Source organism: Streptopelia decaocto (genome assembly GCF_964273445.1).
Source record: "Streptopelia decaocto genome assembly, chromosome: 2".
Lineage (NCBI taxonomy): Eukaryota > Metazoa > Chordata > Aves > Columbiformes > Columbidae > Streptopelia > Streptopelia decaocto.
Window position 1 is genome coordinate 111,418,779 of NC_138655.1, and position 10,793 is coordinate 111,429,571.

General features: G+C 39.1%; 1 long non-coding RNA gene across 1 annotated transcript; it reads left to right on the forward strand.

Annotated features, from left to right (window-relative positions):
* Positions 1 to 1,406: 1,406 nt before the first annotated feature.
* Positions 1,407 to 3,959, forward strand: LOC309436262. Its single transcript, XR_014183319.1, has 4 exons — positions 1,407 to 1,507; positions 1,788 to 1,940; positions 2,195 to 2,250; positions 3,333 to 3,959. It is a non-coding gene; the product is annotated as an uncharacterized lncRNA (long non-coding RNA).
* The last annotated feature ends 6,834 nt before the right edge of the window (positions 3,960 to 10,793 follow it).

Sequence of the window (10,793 nt, forward strand, 5' to 3'; positions counted from 1 at the left end):
GTCACATATATGGAAAAGAACCGGAGTATGCAGCATTTAAAAGCTTGAAAACACCTGTTCTCCAAAAGTCCACATGTTGCTGCCCATTTGCTTTGGCAGGGTTAATTCTTGGTTAAATATTGGCACAGCTTCAAATAATTAATTACAAATACACAGCTGTTTATAGCCCTGATTGCTTCCAAGGCCCTAAAGCAGCTGCTATGCTAGAAGGATGGGTATACACAGAATACTTGGTTGGTTTGGTTTGCTTTCTCATCCTAAGCCTTCTCCATTGTAAATATTGCTACACTCCTGCTCCATCTTCCTCTCCATCCTTGCTTTCCTTTTTCTATTTAATCTATTAAGTTGCTGCCCCTCCTTCCCTAACTCTCTGTTCTCATGTTTTTATTCATATTAACCTGTCCACTTTCTCTGTCATCCTACCCTGGACTACAACAAACAAAACAAAATATGTGGGGAATAAGATGAAGGATCACAACCATGGTAAGCTTACTGCACATCTCCATGAGATTTGGTATGCGAAGCCTTAGCAGAGGGCTGGGGTTTGACTTGAGAAGTGGTAATTTTTATTTGGAAAAGAAAAAGCAGTTTTCTAGCACACATGGTTTCTGAGAAAACATTATCTGAGCACACGCTGAACACTAAGAAACCAAAGGCAAATAAAAGGAACCTCAAATTGATTATTTTTAAGCCAAAAGGCAAATAAAAAGGAACTCCAAATTGATTATTTTTAAGCCACCCTCATCATGTATGATTTTGGAACACTTAGCGCTGGCAACACTGCAACACAGATCAAACGTAGGATTTGCCAAAAATCAGTCTGAGCTTCTTCCATGTGTCTGTTTCCTCTCCTACTCTGACCTATTAGTGCAGAGTTTTTAAAGACTGACTGTTAAAATCTATTGCCTACGAACTAGCAAAAGGGCAGCGTGCACCCCAAAAACTGGGGAAAAGAAGCAGCAGTGATCGAAACAGGGAACAGAGGGATTTGTGAGTTCTGTGCTCCCTCCTTCCTCAAATCCCAAATGAGGATGGGCTCTGAGTCTGGCTCTGAAACCAAGGCACTTCTGCCTTATTTCTAGTGCTGGTCCACCAGGCCACATGCCCTCTTGTGACCACAGACAGCAAATAATGCCAAAAATAAATGGTAGTGTGACAATGCAGGAAAGTGGTAAGCATTATTTGTCCACAGGTTCTCAGGGTGAGAAGGGAACATGCTAAGCCACAGCATCATTTTCCTCTTGGGTCTGGGGATGTTAGGTTCCTTCTGGTTTGCTTTGCTTTTAATAGTCTTAAGGACATCTCAGTAAGGGCTCAGCTTACACAAGAATCTTGACCAGTCCTTCATGATGGATGAAAAAGCGTTTCACTCTTATCAGCTTTGTATTTTCTATTTTGTTTTATTAGGAGAGGGAGCAGCAACATCAAAATATTACAAAAGTGCGACAATGTTCCCTGTTCTCAGTTGTTTCCTTCTGTTTGTGTAACTAAGGTGTCTGGCACTCTGGTAGGTATCACAGTATTTCTGGTTGGGTTAACACAAGTTGTACTGGAAATACCACATGACATGCTTCTCTCTGTGCAGCTACCACCTTATTTTTCAATAATTTTATGGCATGAATCCATCTATTTCGCTCTAAGCTCATCTAAAGGTCAGAAATCAGAAACTGTGGAATCTGTAAAGGAAACAGCATACAAAGAAGAAAACCAGCTATTTACAATTATAGCGACTGGGGGTTTTCCAAGAAATTCTGATTTTATGTATTCCTCTGCCCACGATGTTTCAGTTCCTGTGGTGCACAGTTTGATGGATCTGAATTGGAATGACGTTCAACAGAGAAGAGGCAGGAAAAAAGTGCAGAAACCTTGGCAGTGCTGCTGTTGGCTGTTTTCTGGTGGCGAGGACATGGAGACTAATCAACAGTGTAGTTCAGGACACGGTGAGTTAGGGTTTAATTGCTGAGAGTGACTGAAGGTATTTAGCAATTCCTGTCCAAACCGAACCCAACACAGGGGTTTTATGGGCATACAGCAGAGGTGCGTGCCCACTGTGAACATATGTATGTCACGAGGAAGCTGAATGTTTCGAAAGTCTCAGCAATGCTAGGAAAATGTACATTCAGGTTTACCTTTCCGGAGGGGCATCGTGTTCTTTCTGCATGTTAACATCAACCTGTTCCTCCTCTATGTGCAGGCACACCTGTCTCTTCCCTGAAGCTTCTTGCCACTTTGAAGCTGTTGTGCTCCTGGGTAAATGGGGACGAAGCAGACTCTAAACTTATCCTGGCTTTTTCGTGAGCTGCACAGGGAGATAAGGTGCTTAAAATGAGCAGTGATACCCGAGGCTGAATGATTTAGGAGCTGGCAGAAGCTGCCTTTTGAAGCAGCATCTTTTTGAAGGTCAAAGGGTCTCAGAGATACAGCCAAACTGTTAGAAAAATTCCTGACTGTAATGCTCATTTGTCCAGTTCATAAATCTGCCTCTCTATTCTTCAAAGTGCCAAAAAGCTATCTAGCCAGACATCCAGCTTTTATAAGACCGTCTAACAAGCTGTCTGGCTCGATTAGTTGAACTCTGATGGTGCTCCAGATTTTCAGTCAGCAGACCACTTTGTAAGGAAAATATCTACTCGCATACCCCATTCCCTTCTGGTACCGGCAGCTTAATCTACCATGTTATACTTCTAAAATGTTGGTGGTGTTTTGTTATTTTTTTTCCAATGAACCACAAGAAAGAGATCTGCAGTCCATCCACACACCACAGTTTCAGATCCTCAGTTCCTCAGCCTTTTCTTTTTGGCCTTTTTCACTGTAAATGATGGAAGCGATACTTTCTATGGTCTGGTTATGCATAACACAATATGAAAAAAAAAGCTGCATACTTGGTTATGGCTGAGAAATACTGAGTACAAAAGTACTCTTCGGGATTTCTTCAGCCTGAGCTCACTCTGTTCTTGGATAATCTTGTAACAAACTGTTCTATATGATCGCAGATGCAAATGGCCCCACAGAAGCTGGACTCTGTTAATGAGTTAGACTGTATACAGTTATACCTAATTGCTGTTTATATTATAACTTCTAGTAAAAAGCTGGTATTACTCAGTTCAAAACAGAAGCAGTCCTTATAAAAGCCCAGTTAGGGCTTTTCATCACTAAGGAGTAAAATAACCACCAGAATTACAGATTTGCTGTGATGCCTCTGCCTAAAAAAAATGACAATGCTTAAGAAAGTAACCTCCTTTTTTCCTAGCTGCCCAATTAACCTCATTCTTCCAAGTTTTACCCTTGGCAATCAGCATGCATACAGAGAGATTTTCTTTCTCTCCTGGCAGTCAAGGGGCAAAGACGTTTTCACCTTTCCATGTTCCTGCTGTTCACCTCTGACAGCTTCAGCGATGTTCCCACCAGCGCTCCCAAGAACCTGCCTGCTTTGGTGACCCCTCGCTACTGACGCAGGCATCAGTAACACAACCACACAGACAAGACTTTAACGAACACAATCCAGCCAGAAACCTGAAAAACTGGAGGTTCAAAATTAGTTGTTCCCCACCATTTTATGCACAGGAGTTGGTTTGTTTGTTTGGTGTTTGTTTGTTTTTAATATCGGCTACACAAAGCTTATTCAAATACGCTCTACTCTCTGAAAATTGACAGTGATAAAATTCTCAGTCATGCAAAACACGAAGAAAAAAGGTAAATACACAATGGGAATGCATTATTATTAGAGCTCTTATGTTTTCAGGATTTACTACATTTCAGCAGGCAAATTCAGCAAAATTATTAATTTTTGGCTGAGTTTAGTTTTTGACCAACCTCTAGCAATACAAAATTAATCCAAATAAGACGCTACTTCTGTATACTACACGGTTAATGTAATTCTGTACAAAATTTCAGCTATGCTTAAAGTATAACACAGCATCTTATCATCCTATAGGAAAGCTATTTTTAAACTAGTTGTACTGACCAAGAAATTTTAGAGCAGGCCTTATTTTCATAAACTTCACAAGTTAATATGCTATTTTTATGAGAGATAATCATCAGGATTATGTGGAAAGATGTTGGCAAAGTAATGCGGATTATGTGGAAAGATGTTGGCAAAGTAATGCATATAGTAAAACAATTCTCAAAATAGTAGTAATTATTCTCAATTATGTTTTCTATTTGATTGTTAAAAGCCAATCTTGTTGACCCAGCAACATACACTTGGCTTTGCAGCCACTGATGCTGCTTAGTAATGTCTTGGGAAATCCTATGCCTTTGAAATTCTATGCAAATAATCTAAAAGGAGCCAATGTTAACACTCAAGCTAAATTAGAAAATAGGAAAATACACAAAGTAAGTGGTTTAAGGACAAAGTTGTCTCTAGCTAAAATTAAGCACTGATTCACAGTGGCATTATAAAAACACTAAGCTGTACATTAAAATTCCTAAACATCACTGCTATTCAGAACAGGCCAATGTAAATATTCATTGCTTCTGTGTCTAAGAGTGAATTTGTAAGTTAGGAAAATGATGTCAGTATAAAAGAATTCAAAACTAATTTTATCTGATTGGCAAGTGAGTTCAAGTACTGAGATACTAAATAAATATTTGACAGCACCATTCCATAGTATAATTTATTTCACATATGCACTAAATTAAAGGGAAAGCTTTTCTAAACTGCAAGCAATTTCCAGGCAAACCACTAAGCAGGATGATGGTGATGGCTGCCATTGAGTCATGGTAGAGCACCTTCTCACCATTGCAAAGGTCACCAGAGTTTTGAGTAAATAATCAAAACCACAAGGCAGAGAACAGTACACTCAGTCCAGTTTTATCACACTTGTGGCAGGGATTTTAAGTTTATATCACTGAGCACTTCTTCCCATGGGAGAGGAGGAAACAATGCTGAATGCCTGACCTTGTATTTGTGTCAGCAGGGCTACCGTTTTTGATAAGGAGTTCAGAATTTTGCCTAGCATTAGGCACTGCTGGTGAAATTCATTCCAGCATGATAGGGCTGTTGTTAAGATCCTATTTAAGTCTGTGGTGTGTCCCAATGACCATGTGGGAATGTGCTCCTCGTGCAACCACTGATACTTATGGGCACACAGGGAGAGACACAAGAGGTATGCAAGAACTATTAGATGTGATGCACAAACAGATCCAGAGCTCAGAAATCCTTTCAAAGAGGGAAATTAAATACAGTGTGCACCATTTTTTTTGTTTTATGCTGAAATGAAGTTGCAGAGGCGCTATACTTTCAGGTCCCCACAGTTTTGGGAAAGTTAGGTTTCTTCAACGGTTCCTACCAAATCAGAGATCTTTTATTTCAGATTCAAGCAAAGATGGAAGACTTTATATCATTACAAGGATACAGAGCTGCATTTTAAATCCTGTAATTATGGAGACAGATAATCAAGCTGGTTTAGATCTTGCTGAGATGCAAGAGTCAAGGTTAGAACTAAAATTCCCTCAAATTGAGAGACTATTATGCAGAGAGACTATTATTTATTTTTAAATAGCTGCAAAGTTCAACTGGTTTATATCACAGAGGACTTATGAAGGGTAAGGTTCATAACCAATTATGAGAAAATATAGGTAACACATCTCAAATGCAAGCCCTACCTATATGTAATACCATATGCTTTTAAAATACTACAATGCACATTCTCCTACAATGTTTTGGATGTTAAATGCAAAACAAAAAAGTATTCAATAATAGTTACACTTACAAAACAAACATAAAAAATCTATGCTCTTTTCCCCATTACAGAAAAAAAAGCAGGAACATTGTACACATCTGTTTTTCAAAAAAAGAAAAGAAGCTAAATGGAAATGAAAACTTGATTTATATGGGGAATTCAGAATGACATTCTTCAGGTTTTTTTAATATATTTTATGTTTCCTACTTCGTTTTCTTCTATGAGAGAAGAAGCCTGGAATATCTACTGAATATCCTACAAATCATGAAACCTTAATTAATATGCCATTAAAATACTCAAACTATTAAAAGGAAAATTAATACAGACAGTATTGGACGTTTTACATTAATCTTCACTCTCCATCTAACAATTTATATATGTGAATATACGTGCTCTCATCTTCTTCACGTACTTTCTGTCATGTACACAGGGTCCTTTTCTTTACAGAGAGTGCCAATACTGAAAAACGCATTTGTTGTGAAGCTTCACTAATACAATGCAGAGCCTGTAGAGCACTTTGGCATTGTTCTGGATGAAAAGCATTACATGCACATAAGCTGTGTCATTAAAAATCAATTTGGGAGATTAGAAAGAGTGAAAAAGAGAATGAAAATAGTGGTTCTGAAAGAAAATAATGGTGCTGGGAAATCAACATTCTACCTTCCTAGGCTTACAGTGCCACATCATTACCATTTTCTAACGATGTGCAGGAGGAGTCAGAAAGTTGGCTCACAAGTCTCTAGCTAAATAAGTCAGTACTTATTAAGTCAATAATAATAATAAGTCAATACTTAATAAGTCAGTACTTATTCAGTTACCTACTAACCTTGTTTTCAGACTTCAGAGGTCTAAATATCTTTTTTTTTTTCAATTTCTTCTAAAACTTTAGGCCTAAATGTCCATGCAAAGATGCTACACATGCAATTTTATGGTTAAGTACACATGCCCCAAGTTGGACACAAATTGGATACAACTCTTGAATTTGTAAATGTTTGAAAAGGTATTTCAATGCCAGGTTTAGGTAATTTAATGTATAATTTGTAGCAGAAGTTTGGATTATCTGTATTATTTCACACTACAGGGAAATTAACAACTGTCAAGTTTAATAGTATCTCCGAGAATATGAATGTGTGGTATAATGCTGTGGCATACTGGATGACTACAGATTTTTTTAATAATGCTACAATTAAACAGCTACTGTGATGCCAATGTATCATTCCAAATTATGTGAGCCTAAATTGGTAAAATCCAATTAATATTACAGCTACACCTGATTCTGACCACACTTGGTTTGAGCTGAAGTGTAACACACCCTGACATCAGACCAGGTCAAATGCCAGTCCAGAGCTGACTTATTTTTTGGTTACTGTAAACAGAAACACCTTATTTTTGTCAGGAAATTACTTGAATAAAGGAAATAAACTTTTTTTTACCACAATAATTTACCATCTTCAATGTAATATTAATGAAAAATACTATTTTAGTAGATGAAAAAATTTAACATGGGATCTAAAAGCAATTGTCCTGTAAGAGCAGGACTTTCTTCCAGCTTCTCCTACCTTGCCACCTCCTGTCACCACCCTAGCACACTGCTGCATTGTCCATCAGACTGTATTAGTTTCTCCTCTGGCCTTTTTCTGAGCGTAGACTTCAATTTCCTGCTGATCTACACGGTGCCTGGAGAATCGGTTTGTTTTGAAATGAGGCTGGTCTACCACCCTGTGTTGTAAATGCTACTCTAAACAGTGCAAACACATTTGGCTTATCCGTGTCTTTCAAATTCCCAATGTTATGCTTCTGTAAATTTTATCACAGAACTTTTGCAACAGGCACATTCCACCCACCTGAAGCCTCAGCCTCTACAAATATACTCATGCAAACGTCTTCCTTCTCAGTGTAATTTTCTAGTTCATTTCTGTAGCATGGAGTGATCATTCTGGCTGTCAAGTGTCACTTTTGTCCGGAAAGGGCAAAAAGACAAGCAAAGAAAAACAAATAGCTCTACCAAAAAAAAAAAAAAGGATAAAGCAATTGGAACTGATAATGTTAATTCACCAGTGATTTCAAATTCCACAACACACAAAAAGGGTGTGAAATTAAGTTTCTTAGACTTTTCTTCAGGTGAGGAAGAGCAAATGATAGGAGCAAAGTGATTGCTGAAGGGAATTGTTAGGATAGTCATGGCCTCACACCTGCCTACCTCTCTTCATTCACTACAACCGGAATGCAGACACCTTACTAATAGATCCAACACATACCACACATGCACTTCTACTGCATCCATTACACAAAGGCTGCAGCTCATCTTGTAATATCTGCAGCCCTAAACTATCTGACCCTTTCTGAGAAGAAACCCCCTTTGTTCTACCCATCTGCGGGACAGCTGGAACTTTCAGACTCCAGGACCATGACAACAGAAGAGGTAATGGTGAGTGGAAGAGGTAAAGCCAGAACAAAATGGCATCCACCTGACTGGGGCACAGCTCTAGGAAAAAGTCTCTGGTGGTCATGGGGGTCAGTAAGCAGCAAAGAACATCAGCCCTGGCAGCAAAGAACACCAGCTGTGTCCTGAGCTGTATTAACAGGAACACAGCCAGTGGTTCCAGGTAAGTTATTATCTCCCTCTACTCAGTGCTCATTGGACCACATTTGGAATACTGTGTACAGTTTTGGATCTCCAGTACAAGATAAATTGGAGTGAGCTCAGTGAAGGGCCATCAAGATGGTTAGGGAGGGCTGGAGTGCTTGTCCTGTGGGGAGATGCTGAGGGAGCACAGCTTGTTCAGCTTGGAGAAGGGAAGACTTTGGGTGGACCTAATAGACACCTGCCAGTGCCTGTCAGGAGGCTATTGAGAAGATGGAGCCAGGCTCTTCACCCAGTGGTGCATGATGGGAGGACAAGAGACAACAGACATGAGATGGAAGAAGAAAGGTTTTTACTGGATATTAGGAAAATCTTTTTCTCTGTTAGGATAACCAGGCAGTGGAGCAGGTTGCCTAGAAAGAGTGTGCCATCTCCATCCTTGGAGATTTTCAAGATCAAACTGGCTAAAGGCCTGAGCCACCTGCTCTGATCTCAGAGCCAACCCCCCTGTGAGCAGCGAGTCAGACAGGACAACTGCCTGAGATCCCCTCCAAGCTGAATTATTCTGTGATTCTGTAATTGTAAATCATTAATTTTGATGTTCAGAAAAAAACAGCTGCTGGAAAAGGTAGCTGAAATTCTGCATGCAGATGAATATTGTGTTTCAGTCTGAAAGATTTTAAGGCTAGTCCAAAGTCACAGCTATCTTCCCAAATGATAAGCCCTATAGAGTTGCTTCTTGAGAAATGTTGAGACTTATTGTGTTTCCATGTGAGTTTTTTCTCCTAGCATCCTATCTCCTAAATCCACACCTCAACCCCATACTGCTGCAGTAGTCAGTGGATGCCAGGAATACAGCAGGAAGGTGACCACGGGTAACTCCAGTGCAGCCATTTAAAATCACAAAGAAAGCGTCAAGAAGAGATAATGCTGCAGAATGTTATAAAGGACTATTTGCAAGCAAAGTAATTTAATTGGTATGTAAAAAGCTTTCTCTGCCTTCCTCACATAAAATTATTCTGTTTGCCTTCACTTCAAGATTGGTACTTTTTCTCAGAACAAAATAAAAGAGCGTACCACATAAGGTCACATTATACATGCTAAGCTAGTAATAGCTTAGCATAAATCTTACACTTCAAACAATGATAATTCTTTCTGCTTGAAACTTGTTGCTTCACCCAGTTGTCATGATGCCTCTATATAACATTTCTTTTCCCTCCATCCTCACTCTCCTCCAAATTCTGACTTTTCGTCAAGTAGTTTCAGAGATCCTAAGCCTGCTCATTTTCTGACTGGCTTCTGCCTTCACTATTAGCCAGACTGTGACTGACATGAAAAACACATAAGGCCACTCTTGCTGCTGCAGAAAACATACACAATGGATGCAAAAATACACAGGCTTGGCAATATGGCTATAGATGAAGAACACAGGAGATAAGGCTTGCTCTAGCAAATGATTCTAAATAACACATTAATCGACGTCAGAAAGGAGAAGTGACTAGAGGTGAGAACGGCCAGAAATCCAGGATGTTTGTGAGACCTGGTACCTGTTGTCCCTGTTGTCCATGGATACCATGTTTCTCCTAGTGGCAGATGATGTTCAGGCTCTTCAAGGATCAACCCAAAGGACTTCTGTTTGCCTTCTCCCAGTTGTGGGACATCACCTCAGCATCAGATGGGACCAACAGCAGCTATTCAAGAGAAGAGGGCCTCTCCACACAAAAGCTACATCCTATTATACCACTTAGCACTGAAGGCAAAATGTTTGTGAACTCCTGAGGAAATTCTGAACCATGACAAATCTTGATCCGCTGATTCCAGGGTCAACATTCTAATGGACTTAATGAAATTGGGACCTTGTCCCATTCTGTATCTTTTAAAGATTTGCTCTATTTGGGGTATGCTGTGTGCATTCTTGTAATTCTGGGAAATCTTTATTCCTGCAAAGAGCTTGTCCTCACCAAAATTAAGAGAATCATGGTAGTTGTATCAATGAATTATGTACTGCAATGGATAACCTCTGTGAAAGCAGATGGCATTCCACTGAGAACTTCTAGAAATCCCTTGGGATTGCTTGGCTGTTTCTGCTTTCTGTATGAAGTATAATCAAAAGAAAAAATTATAAGTGAAATTCCCAGTATGAATTCTTGAACTAATTTCATTGTTGTCAGTAGAATTACAGTGGAGATTAATTTAGTTCTGTGACTGTCGAGCAAAGAAGCTGTTAAAGTAAAACTACAGGGGGTTTTTGGTTGGCCTTTATTTTTCTGGTAATAAAAGGATGCAAAAATATATTCTGTATGGATCCACATATTGCCTTAATAACATATCCAATTTGAAGTAAGCATGATTCACCCTTCATGATTTATTATTCTCTTCACTAATGTGCTTATTACAACAGACAGTTGACAGGCTGCCATTAGGATTTTGTCACCATTTGATGTAAACCAAACTGAAAGTTATTTTTAGATCACATGTATTCAATATTTTAAATATGTTTCCTACATAAAAATGCATATTATGGA